Consider the following 25,368-nt stretch of genomic DNA (forward strand, 5'->3'; position numbering starts at 1 on the left):
GCTCCCTTTATTTGAATGATTAATTTTATCACATCCTGTTTATAGAGAGGATATGTGCTGTCCTCATCAACTGTGACATGCAAAGCAAAGGCAGCAGAGCTGCAGCACAGAGAAATGCTTCATTCAGACTCATCCCTGCATCTGCATGACATCACTCTGCAGCTTGCGTCATCCATGTGTATGTGTCACAGAGCAACACTGTTTTTAAATTTGGCTGAATATTTTATATTTAAGGGCTTTTCACCAAGAATAGCTGAGTTTCCTCTTCTGAACACTTCTGGTAATGGATCTTTTGAAGATTTTTAACTTGCTCTGTTTCATTAGTGGCAGCATAGCAGTCTTGAAATGGGGAACATTTAAGTTAACCGTGATCTTTTTTAATTTTGTAGTTTAAGGTTTAACTCTGTACCAGTTTTCAAGCATCTGATGTCTCTTAGTAATGCACTACTGTGTGATACTTTTCTCCTGAATTTATCCTTGCACTCATAGCTCCCTTTACAAGAGCATTAGGTACTTGCAAATGTACTTAACTTACATATTTGAGACGCTGTTCAGGAATTGCTTCTCTCTCCATTGAGCAGGCAAATAGCTTAATACAATATGCCTAACTTTTATATAGTTAAGATGGTTAACAATTTTTAAACACTTTTTCCCAAACATTGAAACTTTCCAAAGTTTCTTTTTCCTTTTCCAATCTTGTGTGCATTTTTTTCTGCCTCTCATAAAGATTCATTTCTCTGCAAGCTCTTATTGCTTCACTGTTCTTGATTATTTATTATCTTGAAAAGAGTTGAAGGGTTTTATTTCCTGCTTTTTTCCTGCTGCATATTTGGCAAATGCTACCTTTTGCTTTTGCAGCACTGCATTTAACATCTGTCTAAATAAATATAACCAAGTACTACATGACAAAGAGCACTAAGATTTGTGAGAATGCTTTCTCTTCTAATAGTGTTACAGTGGAGTTGGATAGATATTGCTTTTAATGATAAATTATTTTCAGAGAAGTTTTTATTGTCTCCTTTTCCTAGAACTTCCATCTGAACTTTACATATGGATAATTCTTAAAACAACCTGGCTCTTTCAATAATGGAAATCTGCTCTAAGATTGAAATGGTAATATTTGTTGAAGTATGAGTTAGGGACACATTCAAACCATACCAATATTAGCAACTGTATGTTGATTTATTGACATTTTCATATAAAGTTTTTATTAATTATAACACTAGAGAATTTTAAGCAAATAAAGTAATTGCAAAAACATTTAGTTTCATTATTAAGTTTTCAAAAATCTTCAGATTCTGTTTATTTTTAGAATTATAACAACTATATACTTCAAAAATCATACTAAAAATTCAAAATATGTACAATAAAATTTAAAATCTATCAGAGCCAGAAAAAAGTCACTAGTCTTGACATCTCATTTCCAAGGCTCTGTAAGTAATTTCCTTTTGGTGCCTGATAATTGTCTGATCCATGATTCATTTTAGACTACAGTAGAGGAGTTATGAAAATCAGAAGGTCTAGAAAAAGTAAATATTGTTTATCTTATCAATGGTCTATAACATTACCTATTTGTAATGTTGTTCAACTGTGGTATGTAAGAATGAAAATAGAATATTATTTCAATTATAAAGTAATTATTTTCCATGGAATTTCACCTAATATGCTTTCACTTGGAATAAATTTTGGAAGATTTCTGCAATAATAATTCAGAAATTACTATGTAAAGAAAGGTAACTTTTAATACTGCTGAGCAATTCTTAGTATTTCTCCGATTAACTGAATCATTGTGTTATGAGAAAGATATCTGGCATTCGATAGGATTTGGCCAGGAATACCTCACCCATTACAGAGAAGGGGAAAGGGTAAGACAGAAATAGAATGGTAGCTGAAGTGTCTGGCATTAATTCAGCTGAGACAGATTGATCCATGAGGAGGGGAAGCAGAGAGACACTCACAGGTCACACAGACACTGACTGTGAATAAAAAACTGTGATGAAACACATGAGATCATGGGCTAAACAGGGAAAGCTCTGATATGAGATGCACTGACTTTAGATAGGGCAAAGAAAAGAGAAAATGACTTGGTGAGAAACAGGAAGCAGGCAGAAATGATTCTTGCTGAGAAAGGAATCGCATTCACAGAATCCTTGTTTGTAAGAACAAGGACCAACCTCTCCTCATAGGCTTCTTCACCCCCAGCATCAGTCCCCCATGAGAATCAGTGCCTGTAATCATGAAGAACTCTGGCAGGAAAACATTAGAAAGGAGAGGTTACCAAGATAGGATGGTGAGAAGGATGGAGAACCAATGGGGAATGGGCAGTCTGGAAGTCTGAAATGAGAAATCTGGAGAAACAAACATTACAGTATGTATTTGGAGAGATTTAAATATGTATTACTTAAAATAAGAAAGAGTCCTACTGCAGTTGGCAGTTTGAAAAGCACTAAGCAAATAGGGGAAAAAAAGGGCAGACTGCTCTGTGCTAGAAGATTCACCACACATAAGCTAACTGCATAGAGTAGGAGTAGGAAGAGACTGTGGTGAAGCACAAGCGAGGATGGAGTGCAGGGCAGGAGAGCATGTTGTATCTGATCAAAGTGCTCATCTGAGCTCATTGGTTTTGAAACACCGTAATGGGAGAACAAAAGCCATCAGAGAAAACAAGTGGACTGACTATATTTATGTATTTTCTTTTTAAAGACAGGCTTCAGTAACGCACAGTAAATTAGGAGTTGAAAAAAATAGAGAGGATGAAAAAAAGTAGAGTTCTATCTATATGCTTCCTGTGTCTGATTTTCTGTCAAAGCATATGCACGAAGGCCATCTCAAGGTTCATTGGCAAATTCCAGAGTTTCCTAGCTTTGAAACAATTTTCTGACAGTTATTCTAATTAAGTGTTACAGTGTTTTTAGATGAGAAGTGTTTTAAACAAATGTATTTCTCTAATACTAATATTACCCAGAATTGACTGTTTTGTGTTGAAATCTAGAAGAACATAATCTATCTGCTGGAGAGGTTGTAATTCAAAACATCAGTTGTACAAACAGCTCTTGTGGGATTTTTCTACTATAAAGGCTAGAACATAAGATATATAGTTAAAGATCACATTTCTAACAGTCATGCACCAGACTATGCCTCCAATAGAGCTATTCAAAAAGCAACCTACAGTAACTTCAGAAACATCTGGGCCAGAGTAGTTCCTTGGGGAGCCATACAGATTTCTGGATACCCAGAAGAAGAAATGCCACTGACACTAGCTGGAAGTGCTTCAACTGAGTTATTTTGAAACAACCCATTTGCAATCTCCACAGTAATGTAGACCAATATCAATATGATAAAATGCCGCTAGAATCAAGACTGGCTGACTCTGTCAACTGTGCAAACTAGGTTAGTTTCCTTGTGCCTGAGAAACAGCAGCTTCTTGAAGGGAGGAAGAATAAGTTTCACAAATGAATTTTTCTCACCTGTTAACAATATTTTTTCTAAACAGTATTTGCTAAAAAGAAGAAAGAAGAAAACCACTACCACCCAAGCCCATTGTATCATCTCTGGTCAGAAAAAACAAATCAGTTTGTGATCCTACTCACTAGCTGAAATTAACTTCTGGAAAGACTTGATCTCAGGTAGATCTATAAGCCTTGAATCAGTCTGCAGTTCAGGCATCTCCAGCTACAGCCTGCGATTTTAAGCTCACATGCTTTTTCTTTTTTTTCCTTGTAAATCCAGAGAAATAGGTCATTGTTTTGACACTATCCTTGAGTAGTTTATATAGAAGAATAAGCTTAGTCTAGAACAATCTTTTCAGTAACAGATGAGAAAATGAACAAACACGCATATGCAAGTACCTAAAGCTCTTTTAAAGCAAGTTATGAAACCAAGGATAAATTTAGGAGAAATGAGTCACATCAGGTGGCTGCACGTGCATGCAGCTGTGGGAATCTATGTGCATGTGTGTGCATGCATGCCTCTATCAGTGTGTGATTGCAATTTCTTGGGATCAGCTACAAAAACCATTTAAAAATTTGTTGGTGTTTCTCAGCATTTTGTAACAACATAGTGTTTATCTGTTGTACTGATACAGATTTTTGAATCATCCACTGATTGCTGGTTAATTATACATCATTAATAAATCAAGAAACTGCTTTGATCCTGATTTGTCTTGTCTGCAGCTACATTAACTGAATAGTTTTCCCCTGTGACAGTCACATTTCTTTAATCAGACTGAAAATTCAGTCTAGAAGGCTTTAATATACAGTTTACATTACTACTTTTTTTCTCATAGTAAGTGAAATGGAATGCTACAGCTGCAACAGGTAGCAGGTAAAGACCACAACATCAAAGAAAAGCAACAATTAAGACAATTTCTTTGTGGTGAGGCACAAGACAAGAAAAACAACACAAGAATATGGCCAAAAGTATTTTAGCATTTCTTCCATATAAATGAAAAACATGGGGTTCCATTATAATGTGGAAAACATTCTGATATTTGTATTATCCTTTCAGTAACTACATATCTTTTAAAAAGGAACATAGAAACATTAATGGCAATGTAAGTGGTATTTATTCACAGAAGTAAGAAAAATGCGCAGTTAGGGTAGAGACTTCTCATGGTGCTACACCTATATATTTTGTATAGCCAAGTTCATAAGTCATGTCTATCTAAGTGCAGAAGATCCTTGAGCTGGCTTTAAAGTTAATACTGCAATTTAGTGTTCAGAAATTCTCCTTTCTTAACCTCTTCCTGAGCAATCAAATTGCATTTCAGCTTTTCTTACTTAAAAATGATCTGAGTTATTCTGAACCTGAAAAGGTCTTTAATAATACTACTAATCAGAAGTCTAAGAGTGTCTAACTCTTCACTAAAAAGAGACACTTTATCTGAAGACAGTTTTCCTACAGAAATAAATATATGATTGACAAAAAACATGCACACACTTATTTTTCTATATCTCAGCTTGTTAAATCTGTCTTCTGTTGAAGACTCCTTTTGAAAGATCCAGGACTGATTTCTTTTTAAACAACAGATACAACATGCCAGAGAAGGGAACTTTGTAATAGTTAATTTCTGTGTTAGCTATTGATGTCATTTGGAATATGATTGGTTTCTATCACAAAGCCACTGATCTGCCATGATACCACAAGTTTTTACAATGGCAGACAATTACCTGATTCTTTTTGCTTAGCAGATGTTTAGAACTGAAGCAGGGGTCGTACACACTGGACTGAGATTATTTTTTGAAGTTCTATGGGACAGCACCCAGAAGCCTTCAAAGAAACATCAGCATAATTCTGAGCAAATCAGAAAGCTTAGAAACATTATTATGTATTAATATTATTAATCATAGCTTAAATACAAAAGGTACCAAAATAAAATTACCTCTAACTTTCTGCTTATGATCAGACTAAATTAGAGTTGCTAGGGCAACCAAGGTGGCTGCCTGCCATTTGCAGCCAGCACAATTTGAACTCCTACCAGCTAACTTAGCTGTTCAACAAATTAGTAGGGAAGGCTGATGTCATTTTTGCCCATTCTTAAGAACGAAAATCTTGTGATGTCTATGCTATTGAAATAATTAAAATGTTGATTTAGTGTTTTTGAATAGAAATTATGAGTAGGTTGAAGATCGTTATGTACCCACACTAATGAATAGGTTGTTCAGATTATAGTATTTTCTGAGCAGATGCTTAAGAAAGTCAATAGGAGGGCAGCCTTTTAAGATTCCTTTTGGCTGTGAGACCAATTCCTAATTATGTCCCTGACTTGAGGCATTTTGGCTTGTATTCATTAAAGTTTTGAAGTGCTGAGTAAAGTCAAAATCTAAAGCTTTCATAATCTGTACAAGACAGAATGGGAAATAAACATGGAAATGCACCAAAATTAGCAGACGGGAGAAATCTGTGCCATAATTCCCCCTCCCCTGGGTTGACTTGGAGCTGCTTTTATCTCCTTCCTGAGATTTTACTGAGAGGGAAGCATTCAGCTCCTCCATTCTACTTGTTACAAAGTACTTGAAACATATTGCTTTAAAGTAGAAAAAGTGGAGAAACTTTATGAGCAGATCTTGCAATGAAATTTCATAGAGTATGAAGCAACAAAACAAAAAAACAAACTCATCCAACTGTAAACTAAGTACAAATGTCCATTTCCTGAGGTCTGCTAAGTAAGTCAAACAGCATTTATCAAATTGACACATCTTTGATAGAACTATTAGACTTCATTTAGACTCATCAGAAAATGTATATTGTGCAATACTGCATCACGTTACTAAAATACTGTCTTTTACTTTTCTATTGAGTAAAGAATTTCCATTTTGTATATAGTCATAACCTTCTAGAATGATCCCTTAGAGTCAATATCGATCCTTAAGGTAAAGCAAAGTAAAAGCAAACTTGTTCTTTTGGAAGGTCTGAAATTGAGAACAGATGCTCTCACAACCTGAGAATTATTAGCATACTGAGTGCTGTTGTTGATTTTATTGTCATTGCACTTCCACAGCTTAAAAATCGTAACATGTATTTTCAGATAATACTGCAATGGAGAAGCTGAAGCCTGGCAACACTCCTGTGTGCTTGTCTGTTGATGTTACAGGAGAGAAGAAATTGCACATTCATTGTTTTAATTGGTACTTGCTCAGCTACTGTCCAAATTATCTGTTTTCTTCTGTAGGAAAACAGACTTGTCTATTATGGTGTTTTTAAAATGCATATTTACAGCTGAAGGACTTGATCAAGAGGCATGTTATAAAATATTTTCAGTACACAACCTATCAAATTCTTAGGACATGCATCTTGTTTCAACTCATGTCCCCTTTCTGCTGGTTTTCAATTAATCATCTAAAGAGTTTCTTATGACAGAAGCAGGAAGACTGGGAAAAGGGTCTGAAATTCTCAACTATGACAGCATAGAAGTTGCAGGCTGTTCTCTAACCGCTGGGTTTTGTGTTTATCAGTGTAGTCCTGCTGTTTTTTCATTCCCTTCCATATGTCTGATTGGGTCAATGATTCTTGTTCTGTTCATCTTTAGATTATTAACTCTTTAGGACAGTCAACATCCTTCTTCCCCTTCTGTTGTGTATAATCTATGAGCTATTGCTGAGACTACTGAAAAGTACTGTAGAAGAACTAGTGTCAGAAGAGTTATCCATACTGCATTACATAATGTATTTAATAATATATAATGTATTAAATGCAATCGCCTGCAGAAAAAGGACAGCAAAATTTATGCTTTCTTGAGAGGAGAATATATAATTCAATTTCAAAATTTCTTATGCCCCTTAAGGGTTGGAAAAAAAAGAGAAAGAAGTATTTATCTAATATTGCTATTAGGTATTTTTATGCATACACGCTCTTGGTCATTATAACACTTAAAATATTTTAACTCAGTAGGTTAGCAAAATATTTTTTTCTTACCTCTCAGTAGCCTCTTTTTTTATGTTCTGCTATCTGTCTCCGTGAAGTGTCAAAACCTCAGCTTGCTATACGCAGCTTGATGGTGGTTACTACAGCTTCAGACACATCAAATGTGGAGAGAAAAAAAGGAGAAAATAGTTTGAAAATGTCAGCCCAGTCACAGGGGTAGAACTACAGGAAGACTTTGTAAGGACGCAAGCTTTTTAAACCTTCACCCTGAATTATGAAAGCTATGACAGTACCTTACAAAAAACTACTGTTACTTTGGGTTATCCATATGTACACATTATAGTGTCAGGACATTTTGTTTTCAGGGTTGACATTATCAGGTTCAAGCAGATTCCACCTCAAGGAACATTACTGGGGACACATCTAACAGATTATGCTTTAGTAATACATTGTAGAGTCTTGGAACAAAGAAAAAGCACTGTGATGTGATTGCTAATTTCTACTACTAAAATGAATTTTTAATACATATATGTAGTTGCATAGATTAAGATCTCTCTCAGGCGCCTAGGTCAGCTCTCCGTGATTATAACAGGGAGCTGCTGAAAGCAGGTAGGAAAGTGAAGAGGACAGAGAGATGGCTCCCATTCATTTTAGCTAGATGTATTCCAACATGATGGTACTTCTTTTTGGAGACTTCATGCCAACAGTGACTAGAAGACACTGAACCACAGGATCTGCCATTTATAGCAATTTTGCCCTGCTTATCCTTTACTTTTGCAGGTCAAGAGAATGTTGTTTTAATTAGCATTATCTCCTGTGGTTTTCTGTAATACTTCTGTATGGATCTTCTAATGATGATGGAGCAGACAAATGTCCTGTTTATAACGTTAAAGTAGAGGATACACTAGCCTTAAAAATACTAGGTTTTCCTTGTAGAGTACTTCTCTGTTTTCCACCATGATCACAAGACTTTATCTATATGACAAACTTAGAGGTAGGGTATTTAAGATTACAGTATATTTTTTCCTTTTTCTTTCTTGCTCTTTTTCTGCTTCATCTGCCTAAACTTCAGTGTTCTTTCAAAACACTCCTCTTTGTTTGCTTGATAAATGTGTATGAGTCTCTAAACATATCATCAGAGTGCCCAGCTTTGGAAACATGCAGTAATGCACGTAAGTCTTCTGACCATATTCTGCCTCAGATTACAATCAACTCCTTGAATAAAATCACAGCCAAACTCCAGCTGTCAGACAGAAATAAAATGTGAGGGAGAAGGTCACCACTCTAGAGAAAATCTTTTATGTGGTGATCAGACAGACCCAATAAGGGAATAACTAACTATGACAGATAAGGTAGCCTTTGCAGGTACATCATCAGTAAATGATCCCCATGTTGAAGTCTACACCTGCCAGAATTATAAAATCCAACTGGGGACTCTGCATCATTTTTTCTATCTGGAACAGGTACTGATGGGGGACATGCAAAAATTTGTCCTTTTTAAAATCTAAGGGGCAAACAATGAGCTTTCATAATGACATGACACTTTTGGAATTCTGGGATGAAATGTGTGGCCATAACTTTGATAATATTATGAAAGCATGCAGAAAATTGTGCAATTTGAAGACAGTAAAATGTAACACTTTAAGTAAACCGGACAGTAATAAACTGACAGGTTTAGCAAGATGTTCAAAAGCAAGATAAAGCTTCCTTAATAAAGCTTTGAGTTGTCCCTATCAGCCTGTATTAGTTGTGCTTGAAAAACACTCAGAAAATTCAGATCCTAGTATTAAGCACGGATATGCCTGATTTCTGCATTTTAAAGAGCCTCAGAAAGCTATCCTGCCTTTCTAATCAGCTAAATTGAGGAACTGACACTTCTGATTGATGAGAAGCTATATTATTGTTCTCTTTTTTTAACTTTTTCTTCTCCATAACATGAGCTTTCTATTCTTTTACCTGAAAGACTTACAGAGGAGGTGGAATTGAATAATTCAGTTGGAAGACACCTACAGAGACTACCTTGTCCAACTGTCTGACCACCTCAGTCATAATTAAAAGGTAAAGCATGTTATGGAGAGCATTGTCCACATGTCTCTTGAACACTGACAGGCATGAGGAATCAATCACCTCTCTAGGAAGCCTGTTCCAGTGTTTGATCACCCTCATAGTAGAAAACTGTTTCCTAATATCCATTCTGAATCTACCTCTTACAGGCTTTGTGCAGTCCCCACCTGTTCTGTCATCCATTCCCAGGGAGAAGTGACCTCTCCACTTCGCCTCCTCAAGGAGCTGCAGAGAGCAACAAAGTCAACTCTTAGCCTACTTTTCTCCAAACTAGACAGTTCAGGTGTCCTCAGCCCTCCCTCACAGGACGTGCCTTGTGGCCCTTTTACCAGCTGGGCTGTCTTGTCTTCCCTGAGCTTATATGTCTAAATTATACTCCTATGAATTTTGTCTCAGGAATGGCAAGATCTAGGACTGTTTTTGGAAAAATAAATCCCTTGATGGCTGACAGAAATATACAGAATTGAAAACAAAATAAACCAAAGTGCCCCAGCAACCCTTCCAAAATGTTACTGGAATTAGTTACTTAGGAGTAGTCATCTGCTTATAATCTGTCCATGATCAGATTTCTCTTTCTATATATGTTATTTGAATTAAATAATATGCTTAGCTGCATTAAATAGTTACTATGCAATCATTCAGGAAAACCTGTTCCTGAAGTCATGTATCATAATGCAGATTTGTTATTTGGCAGCATGGCGTTATTATATGACCTAGGCATATATAACAGATGTTGTTAAGCATTGCCCTTGAGCTGTGAAATGGTCAAACTCCCTAAGGAAGGTGCAAATGTAACATATAAAGTACAGCAGAATATTCCCCCACAGCTCACTCTAGATAAGGGGGAAAAAAAACAGACTCAAAATGAAACTTGCATTTTTATTTCTTCATTTTAGGCTTTTAATGTCATGCACTTTCTAGAAACACTAATTTTACATATCTTGATATTCATTTGAAAAGTGTACATAAATATATATTTGATTTTTTTTTTACATTGTTCTACTGTATATTTGATATTAAGTGCACCTAACCATCACAGAAATCTTTCACATATATTTGCTTTAGAAACTGACTTCTAGGTTTCCATTTTCTTTCATTGCTTAGAGTATTGTTTACTAGCTAGTGAAAGTAATAACGGTGATCATAATTTTAATCTTCCTAGTAATTTCACTGATATAAAATTTTATATTTTTTATGGTAATGAAAATAGATAATAATTAAAATATTCGTTTTAGGTGTTTGTTGTGGTGGTTTTTAATTTGGGTGGTCATGTCTTCAGATTGTCATTCATTCTCCCATGATAGTTATGTATTTCATGTAATTCTGTGAGTTCATCAACACCAGTTGGAAATAAAAACCACTATGTATATCATAATGATCAGTGATATCTATGATTCAGTACAGCAGGTCACAGAAAGAATTAGCTTACAAAGAAACAGTAATTGCAATATATAGAAATTGAGCAGTTATTCTGCACCAAATTACCTTCTTGCTTTGACTTACCATCAGGCACAATGGAAAAGCAGTATGTAACATATAATTCCAACACACGGACACAAACTGCAATACAGTAATAAATTAACATTGGCTTTTATTACTTTTTTTCATTCCTTAACTGATTTTCTAGGGTATTTGTAGAAAGCATATTGAAATATTTCAAAAGCAATTGTCTCTCCAATTTTCTATAACAGCTACAAATCTACAGTATAATTTTAATAGACCTCTGGAAATTAAGATTTCAGAGGATAAAAGACTTTAAAGCAACCTACAAGAAGTAATAAAACAAAAGCATTAAATAATAAATTTTCTTGTGTTCTGTAGGGAAGTTTTAGACATAGCCTGCTTTTAAAGGAGATTTAGTCTTAATTTCCTTAATCTGGATTAAGTGAAGAAATTCTTCCTAGATGGTTTTACTGTCACACAAAGTTTATGGCACATACATTTTGTCTAACTTCTGTATCTAGAAAAGATATCTACGTATTTACAAAGTATATTTAATAGACCTCTGGAGATTAAGGCTCTAGAGGATAAAAGCCTCCAAAGCAAACTGCAAGAAGTATTAAAACAACAGTATTAAAATGAACTTGGGAATACCTGGGAAAAAGTAATTTCTCAAGTTTATTTCCTTATGGTGTCACCACACAGCTTCAGTGATGCTCTAAATGTCTTTACAATTTATAAAAGAAAAAATGGGATCTTAAAAAAAATCCCAAAACTGTTTTCAGTCCTTAAGTCCTTTTTGATGATAGTTTTTTTTTTTTTTTTAATTCAGTTAATTAAGTTTACTTAGGCTATCATTTGGGGGAATGACATATGGTATCAATAAATAATTTTTCTGTAAGTATGAGCTATCCCTTAAAATAGATAAACATATGTTAGGTACTGATACTTAAATTCATATAATTCAACTGAAGTATAACCACAGCACTTAACCACTTAGATCTGACTGACAACAGCCTCATCATATGACTGATCAGGGACATCTCAAGGGTATGCATGCCATGAGAAGCTTAGAAATATTTTCCTGTTCTCCTACCTGCAGAACAGAATCCATCTTCTGAGATTACAAGAATGTTCTTCCTTTCATTGCAGGTGGTTTTGGTTACAGCATGTATCCATAGTCCAATCCTCCTGAGTGAAATAGCTGTTAAAAAATTTTTTTTAAAAATCAGTCACTGCCACTTCCTCTATATAAATCTGAAACCTGGAAAGAATTTCAGTATGCCATAGCACAGCAATCTGTTTCAGGACAAAATAAAAAATATAGTATTAATTTATTCCTTAAAATAGTGTTTTCTTTCTTCAAAACTGCTTGAAGGGAAGGTGTTTTGTTTTTTTTCCAATAGAAAATTTTGATAGGGTATCCTTTCATTTAGATTTCTAATCTGGCCAGAGAAGATGTAACACAGTCTGAAGATAGTTCATTTTAGTTCTGAACACTGGTTAGTCATCTTTATAACAATACTTTCACTTTTTCCATGTCTACAGTGACAGCACAGCCAGTCTTTGAATATAAAATCATACAATTTCAGTAAAACTAAATTTTCAACCACACTGTTTATGCTCAGGACTTGCTTTAATTTTCATAATTAATCATTGAGGACTAGGACTGGAAAATGATCAGTGTAATTTATTTTATTTTTCCCCCACTTTTTATTTTTATTTTTATTTTTCTCTATTGTTATTTTTGCCCACTGAGAACATTTATTATCATTTTCATTCTGCTCCATGTACCAGTATAGCTGGTGACTTTCTACAGAGAATTACTTTCTGCACTTAGGAGAAGAGATGGGTCAGATGCACTTCAGTGAAACAAGAGCTTAGAAAAAGAGACTGCATAGAGTCAGAAATGCAACCAGCAGGCTGTTGCTGCTATACTTCTATTCTGACGTGTCAGACTTCTTCCCAGAAGGAAGCTTCTGCGCCCTACAACATTTGTTCTCAGCCCCAACAGTTTAACCATTGTAATTTATGTCCTCCTGCTGAAAATGTGAGGAAAGTGATGTTTAACACTTCAATTTCTATTTGACTCTCTGAAAATGTAAAGGAGCTAGATAAACATCCCATTTCTTTATGATCTAGGCTTTTATCAGCAACCTTGGTTCAGTTGTCAGAACTGTGATCACAAAAATGTCATCAACAGAGGGAAGGAGATCAGAGAGGAAACCAAGCACATATTCTTAAAATGTTAGTACAACTTTTTACAATGATCACAAATAAAAAGAGTCACGTTTAAATATATTGAAATTCCAGGATTCTAATGTTTCAAGCTACATGCAGAAGTGTTTTGCTCTGCAGACCATTATCTACTCTACTAGCAGTAGCTCTGCTACTGCAGAAAGCAAAGCTGATTAAAATACTGCTGTACCCTTTGCCATGACTAGGACACTTTTAAGACTGAGATGTGTCCCTGCAATCATTGTAATAAATCACCTATTAAACTGGACTATCAGAACTCATCGGTTGTAATCACATTTATCAACATTAAATATCTTTTCATTAATTTGTGTTCATTGTACACATGCTCAAACACTTTTTCATTTGCTATTATTTAGATTAGACTTTGCATAAATATTTAAAACTATGCTTAAACTGTCATCACTACAAATAAATCCAAGACACAGTAGACAGCATGCAGTAAGTTTGAAGGATGACATAATTCTTTAAAGACAACTCTTCAAAATATAACCCAAAATAAACACATCCTTCTTTGAAGACTAAAATTCCGGTCTTGAATAAAAGCCTACTGTCTTGCATGAACCATTCATCTTGGACTTCCAGGCAACAAAACCTTAAACCAAGTTCAACCAAAATGTACCCTATAATATAAAATCTCTTACAAAGTTTTCAAAGTTTGTAGATCTCAGAAATAGTACATATCAGGACTCCCATTAACATTTGCAGGAGAGAGCAAAGGAGGAGGGGCAAAGACTGACAAATGCATTCTGCTTCTCAGTATTTTGATAGGGGACAAATGATAAAACATTCTATATCATTCTTGGTCATCTTCATTTTTCTTGAGGAAACATGTATCTACCTGTGGCAACTGAAGGTATTTATACTCCCTTGGAGTGAAAAGAAAGAAGAGTTATGCTATTTTATTCCATCCTAGTCTCCAGATTTACAGTAATTAACATTTTCTTGGGTGCAGTATTTGCCATAGTGAAACTGCTACCTAAGTCCCTGATGTTACTCCCTTCCCTTTCTTTTTCCTTCCTTTCCCCTCCCTGCAGAAAGATGTACATATGTTTTACTTTGGAAGTGGAGGAAAAAAGAAAAAACAACAACAAAAAAAAGACCATCAAAGTAATAGTTCTCAGTTCTGTTTTAAGTTTTGGGTAAATTCTCACATGCAAGTTGCTATATGCTGTAGATTCTGGAAGTACTCTTGTGTATTTGTGAAAGACACAAGACAACACCACCTGTCACATGCATTGCTACTTATGGCCTTTTTCTTATGCCTTCTATTTTATTTATTTATTTATTTATTGGTTCAGTTTTGGTTGTTTTGGGGTATTTTTTTAAAATCTTCTTTCCACAAATAAACCAAGACTTTCAGTGAGATTAAAACTGTCACACGGAATACCTAACTGATCATCTTAAGTAAAGTTAACAGTAACACAGGCAAAAGTCAGACTGGTTGCAAAAGAATACACTTCATTTCATTTAACTTAATATGATTTTGACTAGAACAGTGACTTGAGGTGCTTTAGATAACTTGCCTCCTGTGTAAAACATACTCATTTCATCTCCCAAAATGTGAATTACTGCATTTTTTCTGAGTCTATAGCCACGTTTAAATTATTTAGAATGAAGTCTACACATATACCAGAAGATTAATATCTAATACACTGGTAAATGTATTCTTTTCTCTCCGGCTTACTCCTATTTGGACCAGTCTAAAGCAGATGAGAATGTCAGAAGACTTTACACGATGCCTGACTGCGCTCAGGTCTGCAGGCTGACCGGCCTAGGTATGATTAGCTTAATATCCCTATTCAGAATATTATTATTGATTTACCTACCTATTGTCATATGCCTGAAAATACTTTAGATCATTATGAAACTGATGTTTAAATCTCACATGCATCTACATATAGGTAAGTCAGAAGTCCTTTTGTCCTGAATTTAATGCAATATAACAGGATTTGAAAACTGAGTTTTAAACATCATATGCACATAGAGATGTGAATTATGTAATTTTCTTCAAAATGACACTATTTTAAATGACAGTGTTATTTTAATGACTTATAATTGTAGCATCTCTCTAGACTGAAAAAAAATTGGGCAAGTAAATCTAAAAAGAAATTACAGAATTGAAATGAAATTGAGTTTCACATCTATGTTTTAGAGTAACTTGAAGAAAGAATTAAATGATTGAGGACTACATACATAATATAGGAATGGGAAATACATTAGTATAAAGAAGACTTGTGAAAATAAATAAAAATATTAATTTATGCTTAGCTTGGAATTTCTATTACAAATGTTACTATGCTTTCTAGAAGATGACTAAATATTATAAGACAGGTGGTAAAAACTGGGACATATAAAGTGATTCTTGGACCATCCTACCCATAGCCTGTTCTTCAAAGGTACTTAAATGCTCAATTAATACCTAAGTTAATGGAGAATGGAGATAGTCTGAACAGATGCTAAAAATGCTTTGAATCAATTTAGCAAACTTTGCATGAAAGCAGATAATGAACGTTCATAAACTTTGTTCTTCCTGACAAGTAGTGGTGCCAATAACCTCCAAATGGAGGAGCAAAACATAACAGTCTATAACTAGTTAACAGGTTTCACTGACACAAGTTCTTCTATGGTGTTTCAACACTGTATGAGAATACAAGAAATTCCCTGATTACATAAATCAAGTGAAAAGATAATGGTTTAAAATTTTGATTAAGAAACTTTGAAAAATAGCTCATCAAAAATTTTTCTACACTGTTTAAATAGGAAAGTTCCCATTTTAAAGCAAATAAGAATTGTACCTTTACATCATTCACAGGGTTCCCTTTGAAATAGCAATGTGAAGAAAAGGACAATGTAAAAGATTTTTAATGGACAGAGAAATATGGGGTAATTTTCAAACTTTATGATTTTAATTAGAAATTTGTTTGAAGTTAAGTATGCTATCTTACAGTAGAAGAGAAATTACAACAATAATTTTATTTGGACAGCATGTTTTTTATATGTATAAATTTAAGCAGAAAGCCTGAGAAAACATTACCTGTTCCCAGTTCAGTCATTTTGTTTAATTTTATTTTTTTGTTTATATGTATCCTTTGTAAATCTTCAGCATCTCTCCTATTCTGTTTGCATTCAACTTTGAACTCATTTTTCTTTTAGTTATGTTTTCCCCTTGGCTTAGTCATGAGAGTTCGACACTGAAATCCATTTCAATCATTTTAAATATATGCTGTTTCAGGTACTGAATCAGCATGGAGAGAAATATAACATTTGAATTAACATAAGGAAAAGCTATTAAACTCAGCTAACTACTTATAATAATGCAATAAAAAAAAATTCCAAGCAGCAGTCTGGAAGAAGGTGTTACTTCATACCTTAATTTGTCATTTTAACCAGAAAAATTTACTCATTGATGGAAAGTTCTAATACTACAATGTGGGTGATACAGGTGGCATTAGGTGTGATGAAAATACAGTTAAGAGATGTATTTTTAAATTAATCATCTTTGAAATATGTACTATTCTTTCTTTTCACTTATTTTCTCTTTCTCCCATGTTATGTTTTCCAATACATCCCTTCATTTCAATCTGCAAGGAGAACGGAGCATTCCTTTTAACAGCAGGTAACATACACTGGAAAAGCAAATATATATTGAGCGGTGGCATAAGACCAAGAAAAAATTAAGCATTCCAGTGCACTGGTACTTGTCATCACTTGAAATAATTCTACTATTTCTGGAAAAACAAACAAACAAAAGGATTAAATCTTTAGTGGAAGGAATTGTACACAATATCTTTCTGGTTATATTGAGTGTACAAGGAGTACAGCCTATAAGAATGTGTAGCACATAAGAAAGTAGGTGGGTAAAATCAAGCAGAAATATTAAGTTGAACAGTTCTTGAAAGATTAATATAATTATAATTTTATATGTGTGTGTGTATATATATATATATATAACATGGGTAATGTATATAATATATATATATACATTATACAATATATATAATATATATAATGTATATAATATAATATAAAATAAATAATAATATATATATATACACACACACATATAAAAGTTTGGTTGCAACAGAAGTTGGGTACAGGTTCGTCCATAGTAATAGCACTACTGTGAAATCTATTGCAGCCTGCTACCCTATCCTTAAGGGCTAAGTTTCTCTCTTTTTTATTCAACGTGCATACTGCCTTCAAGGAGAAAGCACATAAAGAATTTTTTCAGTATTTAGTGCATATTTTATATTCCAGTTGAGAAGCATTTGTACAGCAAACGAGTAATATTTCTAGCATTTTCTGCTGGATTAAAATGTATGGGTAAAGCTTCTTTTTAGCTATAATACATACTTACAAATTAAAAACTCACTTTGGCTGGCTGGCTGTGTATCCTTTGAAATTACTTCAGCTGAAGGCAAGAAGTTTTGATTAAAATCTATCTCAATTTTCAGACAATTATATTTGGCTATAGGAGCTCTGATTTCTGATAAATATTATTTGCACCAGGGACTTTAGCTGCACAATGTATGAACTGCTAGATGCTGTGGCAAATAATATCAATGTTATTATTTGAAAGCTCTTTGCATAGTTTTGCATTTCAACATCAATAATCATAAAGAAAAAATACTTCAACTGTATACTACTGTAAGAGTAATCAAATACATACCATTTTTAAGCATTGTCTAAAGTCCTTGTAGGCTGCATCCAACTCAACACATTGATAAATTAACAGCTTCAGGAAATAATCATTTCTGTGGTATCACAATTCCTAAGAGCCTCCACTCCTTTTTCTAAAATTTCCCCAGAGGCAATACCCGTTAAAGTGATGTCTGAAAAAATTTTCTAGATACTAACGAAATTGTCACTACCATGAAATACTCATTTTCAATCTTTGCTGACAAGTATCCTTAGGATTAAATCTTCCCCAACCACTAAAGACATTTACAATAATGTTTGGTTGATAATAGCTCCAGTGCAGCATATTACCTAAGGTTCTAAGCTAACAAATAATTATCAATTTTAATAAATAAATATCTTTGGCATCTTGTATATATTTTCATGTATGTGTATGCAGCAAACCAAAGGATGGTATACGTACCTATTTTAAGTGGGTTTATTTATTTATTTATTGTGGATGGATGGATGAGAGTATTTGTTGACACACACACACATATTTGGCAATTTCCATATAGAAAAGTTGATGCTTCCACATACAGTATTATAATGAACTCATATGGTTTTAAATATTCACAGAGAAGATTTATGGCAAGACATAAAAATATTTCATCTTAAGTCAGATCACCATATTTTTTCTTACTCTAGATGAAATATTCTTTTGTCACTGAAGTCTAGTGTATATTTGCAGTTGAAACGTGATGTTTCCCTAAAATGAAAGTAACTTTGCATTTGCAAAGCATTAAACAGACTTAATGCAGGTGAGAATAACTTATAGCCCTGCACCTTTCTGCCCTAAAAAACACAACCAACAATAAACTAAACCAAATAGCAAAGAAATATAAGCCTATCATAAAATAAGCATTCAGTAAAACAAAAGTGAAGTGAAATGTCTGCTGTGGGATAAAAGAACCTGAGCATTGGTAGTTAAAGCATGATATGTTTAAGCCTGGGGATACAGTGAAGTGCAGATGTGTCACTCTTTGAATAAAACCAAGCTAATAGTTTTGCCACAGAATCATAGCCGCAAGCTTTTTAGGAGCAGATAAGATTACATCAGTTTTTTATGTGCCATTCAAGGTGTATCATAGCTTCTAGATGATCTTGTCTTTGGATTAAGAAACTCTCTTTACTGACTTCACTAATTAAGAATCATAATTTTTGGTTTACTTCTTGTTTGCTGTTGTGTTTTTTTTTTTCTCCTTTCAAATAAGATCATCCTACTTTTACTTAACTACTTAATAATCGACGTTTTGCATTCTATCATACTGTATCATCACCTATTCAGAAATGAGTGATGATAAGGCAAATGGTCTTGCCACAAAGAGAGCTACTCTACCTTTAGAAGTCCTATACAAAAAAATTTATATGTGGTTGTGACACAGAGTTCCTGAACCATCTCAAACAAATTGGTGGAGGCTACTGTAATTACCTGATGAACAGGTAATTACCTCAGTCTTACAGCATAGATCTGATCATTACATTCAACCTCCAATTAGAATCTTCACCTCTTTCCTCCACATCCCTGAGACAAGCTCTGATAAGGAGAAAACTATCTTATTTTAAGTGAACAGTATCAGAAGGCAATTTCATAGAAGATTATTCTCCTTATGTGCAGCAGCTTGAACACACTTATAAGTCCTCCTGGGAGAGTACAACCGATGTATTGTAACTTATACAAGATAACTGTCCCTTCATTCTCTTCACCTTTTTGTCTACTTCCATATATTCTAGTTGTAGAAGTACTTTTCTCTTAATGATCCTCTCTTACAATTTTTAAAGGCCTAGTAAAGCAAGTGAAAGTACTAGCTCAGTAGAACATTATTACTGTGTTTATACTTGTCTGAGACTGGTAAGGAATGCATTGTCTCAGATCAACACAAGACACTTTGTGGACAGCTGTACATTCGAAAAGATTTGTTCAGCGCTGCTTGCTTTCAAATAGGAAAGCCCAGGAGTGTTTTCTGTCTGAACACTTGGCCTGGGAGTGAATGCTTTCAGCTTGATACAGGAGATTATACCATTTTATCCTGTGAAGGCAAGAAAGAAGCTAGCGTCTCTCTGCTTCCTCTAATCTCTGCTGATTTAAATTTGCAAGGCCTGGAAGACAGGAACAAAAGAGTTCCTGCTGAGATCCCGGAAGCCAGAAGCTGTTGCTCCAATAGAGCAGGTTTGACCGCTCTGGCCTATAAGTAAGAATATGTATGTTCATCGTATCACCACAACCTTGGACGATCCACCACTACCAAAGATCAGCACTCTCTAACATTGCTGGATTGAGGAGTGGTGAACCACTTTGCTTTGCTGTTTTTGGATAACTCTGTCTCTCCTGCTCCATTTTCTACTTTTTCTCTTCACCTTCTTTTACTCTTAGAGAGATATATATTTATATAGTGAGAGAAAACAGTGTTCTGTGCAGAACCTGACAAGCAAAACTTAGGGTAGGAAAATAATACACAAAATTAAATATATTTTTTTCTTTTCAAAAGGGCATTTACTTTCATTAATTTTATTTTTTGTGGTGTCATTAGCTGTAAAAAGAAAAAAGACTACTACTGTCTGTTAATCAGGATGACTTGGAAGCACATTGTTAATGCTTGTTACAAATGATATTAAAGAAGATGGAAAATTTCTGTGTTGCACTGACATCAACATACATTCCAGTGTCATATGCATACTTCTAAAAGGCAGGAAACTGTAATTTCTCAGCATAATTTCACTATAAAAATACAGTGAAATACAGCATATTTAACAGCTCTTATTGTTTCTGCTAAGGAAAAAACTGATTATGTTTAGACAGTTGAGGGAGAATTTTCCAAATCACTGTCTATGATCTTAAAAATAGAACTAAGAAAGACATAGCAGCAGCATTTTATAAAACCTCATGATATACTTGCACTGTAACTTGCTGTACATGTTTGAGCTTCATTTTCACCCCTTACTTCAAGACCTACTTACTAGTTTTATTATTGTTATAATAAAAATCTTCCCTCTAAGTATCATAAAATAGCTTAATATTGTGCAGAAGTGTGAATTGTAGTCCTATTTTACTATTTTATTGTTCCCTGCATTTTAAATTTTGTCTAATTGCAAGGAGCAAAACCCCAGGCAGGCAACTTAAAAACCTATGTACTATGCTGAATCAGTTAGAGAGGCGAAAATTTATATCCTGAAACCCTCACTGTCCGAACCCTATTCACAGGAAGAATACGTACTTCTAATCTGAATTTCATTAACTTCTCCAAACATTCAGTAAGAGTTGTTCTAGAAAGGAGCAGAAAATGGGCAAGTGAAAATGATCTAGTCCAAGTTATTGCCATTTCATCCACTTGCTTTTCCTCATATAAACTGTGCAAATCTTTAAACATTATTAATTAACACTGGGATGTGACCCGTGTTTCATACTAGAATATGGAAACAACACTACATTTTTCTAAGCTTAAAATTCTGCAGAAAGTCTATAGTGCTGCAGATCAGAATGGAGCCTGTAGCTGTTTATCTGTGAAGGTGAGTGAGAGGAATCAACTCACAATGAATAAGAGCAGAGAACAACTGCACTCTAAAAAATCATTCCCTAGAGAAAGAAAAATAAAGCAACATACAAAAAAGACCAAAAGCAACAACAACAGATAAAAGACAAAGACATTCTTTACAAAGCTGACTCTTCTCAAAATGAAAAAAAAAAAATCAAAGCAAAACAAACAAAAAACCCACAAAAAATAAAAAAATGAAAAAAAAAAGGAGTATGCAATGTTATGATTGAATATGTTAAATGAAAATAATTCCAGCCACAGACAGAAGATGCAAAAGGCAAGGGGCCCCTTGCCTGCTCTATTTAAAACCTGGTAGATGGTTTAGACAGCAGATTATCCTGTTTCCCCACTTCTGCTACAATGGCACTCACTTTGTTTGCTATTGGCAAGTTCCTCTTTTTTGCCCCAAGGGAATTAGAACATTATGACTCCTATAAAGACACTAAGCCTCACTCAGGGTTAGAAGAAAAAATTATGAATATTCCCTAATTATTCTTTTCTTTACCTTCTTCACTCCTTTTCTTTTTGCTTAGTACTGAAGTCATCCAGCCAAGTAGGATTTTTTGATCTACAAGATATAAAACATATTGCTTGGACAGATTTATAATTTCTACCAGTTTTGGTGAATGATTCATTCTACAAAAATGGATCCATTAAAGCATACTCCCGAGACCCCTGGGTTGTAATCATTGAAATGCATCTTAACATACAATGAAATATAGCCCTTTGAAAAGTTTGGATTATTCTAGTAAGTGTTCTCTACAGCTGTTCAAACAGCAGTAGCTACTTAAGTCAGCTTTTTCTTCCTCTTTTATTTGTCTTCTATTAACACCCTCTTTCAGTCATTCTACATGGAAATAGTTCCATGCAGCAGCTAAAGTTTTCTTTTTTTTCAACATTCAGCTAAGGTCTTGTGAAGAACTCTGAGAAGGGATGACTTACTGTCATCGGTTTACATGTGTTTGGCCCGGTTCCGTGAGAATTGGGGTGGGGGGCCCACGGACCCACGCCCCGGGAAAGGGAAGAAGGGGAAAAAGGGAGATGGGCCTGAGAACAAAACAGTGGCAACAATCTGAGGAGAAACAAACTAATTTACTAAATAAGATATTGGAATGCAAAATAACACAATATAATGCAATATAATTACAATTTAAGCTGATAGATCCAATACAATGAGAGAGAGTGTTCAAAATTAAAAGCAGGCCTTACTCTAATACTGACGGTGAGATGGCTGGGGAATGAGATGCTGCCGGGACAAGAGACGGGCGGAAAGAGAGAACAAGGTCTCGTGATATGCAAGTTTTTATCTTTCCCTCTGACCGGAAAACGGTAACAGTCACAAAGTCCCCTGGGAAATGTAGTAGTCCTTCTCTTCTGAGAACAAGGTACATACACTACATGATGTTATGATGTGGAATACCAATAACTGAAAATCATAAAACCATGACACTTATGCCAAATTTGTATTCAAAAATGTAGGAAAACACTTCGCGCAGAGGTTACCCGCCAGTCAGCATGGGGAAACAAGCCCCCACCAGCCAGCGTGGGGAAGCAAGCCAACTCAATGTGAGTTCAAACAGCTTCTCCCGCTGTACCAATATTGTTATCGTGTAGAGCTCGTCAACATTACACCCATAGTCTAATAGATTGGATATCAGCTTCAACATCCCCGCACCCACCCCCCACTTTTCTAAAAAGTACAATAAAAATTGTTGGGCTACCTCCCTCTCCATCGTCGCAACACAATCAAATCACCGGTGAAGACAGATGGAGCTACGCTGGCCAGGCACTGCAGCCCCTGGAACACGGCGAAACCCTGCTAAGCAGGCGGCGCAAAAAGCTGCTCTCGCCGTCCAAACCACGCACCTGGTCGGGTCCCTGTTCGGGCACCAAATGTAGGAAAACATTTCGAGCAGAGGTTACCCGCCAGTCGGCGTGGGGAAACAAGCCCCCACCAGCCAGCGTGGGGAAGCATGCCAACTCAATGTGAGTGAAAGTAGCTTCAAAGTTTATTGTAGCAACATGCCCCTTATATAGCATACTTGTTTCCAAGATACAAGCTCCATGCAACCAAGCGTGTCAGAGAACAATACCGCTGCCTAGGCTATCTCCATGTACAGGACATGTTGTTAACTACAGAACACTATGGATACAGAACATACTAGAAACACCACATTCCACGCACATATAACTTGCTTCTCTCATCTAAGATTACATCGTAAATCATTAGTATATCATTAGCTATGTGCTCCCGAGCACACCACGCCCCAACAGTGAATGGTATATGGAATCATTTCTAGAGATAGATTGAAAAAAAAAAATCAAAGTATTCCCCTCCCCAAAAAAACAAACTCACAAAACCTATAAGAATGTAGTTATTGAATTCATATCAAGATTACTGTTCTGAGTCTATACAGTACTATTAATTTATCTATTATTGGAGCACTGGTTTGTTGAGATGATTGTTATTTCATTAGCTTGCTTTGCTTTGTTTTGCATTCAGTGATGAGTTTTTATCTTTATAAAATGTGAGTTTTTTGAGCGCTCGCACCATCAATAGGTATTGCTCTTGACTGCTTTTATGTAACTGGCTTAAATTGTAATAACAGAAGCTGCAAGAGCACAAAACAAGTGCTGAAATCTATAAAAGGCATGTTGAAAGGGAATTACTACTTTTACATTAAATAAGACACACCAAGTAACATGAGAAATGGATACGAATGTAAGAGCAAGCCAAGAAATAAAAGTGTATGGAGTTAATGAATCATTAGAGAAACAGTCCAGTCTTACCTCGATTGCCTAATATATCTCCTAGAAATTATTTCAAATATGGGTAGAATTTCAATGCTAGTTTATGCAGAAATAGGAACACCATAAAATCAGGCTCATTTTAGCCAGAAGCTGAAGTGGATTTGTATCATTTAACTGCCTACATTTTATTAATAGCACATACCTTCCCAATACTTCAAAAACCAGGCCTTGTCTGTGATCTGATAGCTATGTTAATGCAATTTTAAGGCAATCAAGAAATTAAATAAAAATAAATCAATAAAAATAATTATCCACTCGGAAACGGTATTGTAATATATACTAGACAATTGCACTTGCTCACTGTGACCTGTTTGAGTCTGCAACTCTTTCCTCACAATTCCTATGCTCCTACATATGTGTTTAGGCATTTGAAGGAGAGGTTGGTTCCAGCAGAGCAGTCTGGAGAGGGAGGATGGCACTCATGTCTCCTCGGAACTGCTGAGTAAAATCAAGGTGGGAATGGCTAGAAAGCTAGCAACAGAGACCTGAGGCTGAGGCTGGAGCTCACACAGGGATTCAGAGACAGCAGAGAGGATGAGTGCAGTAGAAAGACCACAGACAACATGAAAAGAACTTCTCTGGGGCAGGAGGAAAATGAAGAAATGTTACTGATGTTGAAAAAATAACAAGTTGATTGAATGCAAATACAGACTTTAGGTCCAGTCTACATGGACACAATGGGGAGCAGGAGAGTAATATGCTAGTCATTATATTTCTATTTTTTTATTCTTCATTTCTCTTTATTTCAAAAGGTAATTGAGTTAATATGAACCTTAAGCCTTTTGGTCTCTGGGAGGAGTTTCTTTAAGAAGTTAAAATACATTTATTCTGCTGCAGTGGCTAAATCATTATCACATTTTTATATATACGCAGATAAAGAGAAAAGCTACTGCTATGACAGTGTGCTCACAAAAGATTAAAAAAAAAAAGAGGGGGGGTATTTTGCCCACCTTATGAAATGATGACAAAGATGGCTACTAAAAGAATGTTTCTGTAAGTGGTAAGAGTTCCAGGCAAAACAACTTCACCTTGAAGTTTCTTGAAAGAAGGTGGCAAAATTCAACTTATCCTCTCTGTTCAATTGTTTCTGTCTCGATCATGTAATTACCACATTGGCTGAAAAACCATTTGTAATGTTTTCCTACTCTTAAGATTGGAAACATAATAAATACTGTTAGCAATTTCAATGTCTTGAAAGTATTTTTTGCAAATACCACTGACT

The 25,368-nt window shown here is 35.0% G+C and overlaps 1 long non-coding RNA gene across 1 annotated transcript in view; it reads right to left on the bottom strand.

The window, feature by feature from the left end:
* LOC110398419 overlaps positions 1-23,320 on the bottom strand; it is a 34,262-nt gene extending 10,942 nt beyond the window's left edge. The window contains exons 1-5 of the long non-coding RNA XR_002438372.1: positions 23,057-23,320; positions 11,963-12,070; positions 10,930-10,986; positions 9,594-9,651; positions 7,414-7,508 (exon numbers count right to left, since the gene is read on the bottom strand). This is a non-coding gene — a long non-coding RNA (uncharacterized LOC110398419). The remainder of the gene's footprint in view (positions 1-7,413; positions 7,509-9,593; positions 9,652-10,929; positions 10,987-11,962; positions 12,071-23,056) is intronic.

Source organism: Numida meleagris, chromosome 4, assembly GCF_002078875.1.
Source record: "Numida meleagris isolate 19003 breed g44 Domestic line chromosome 4, NumMel1.0, whole genome shotgun sequence".
Lineage (NCBI taxonomy): Eukaryota > Metazoa > Chordata > Aves > Galliformes > Numididae > Numida > Numida meleagris.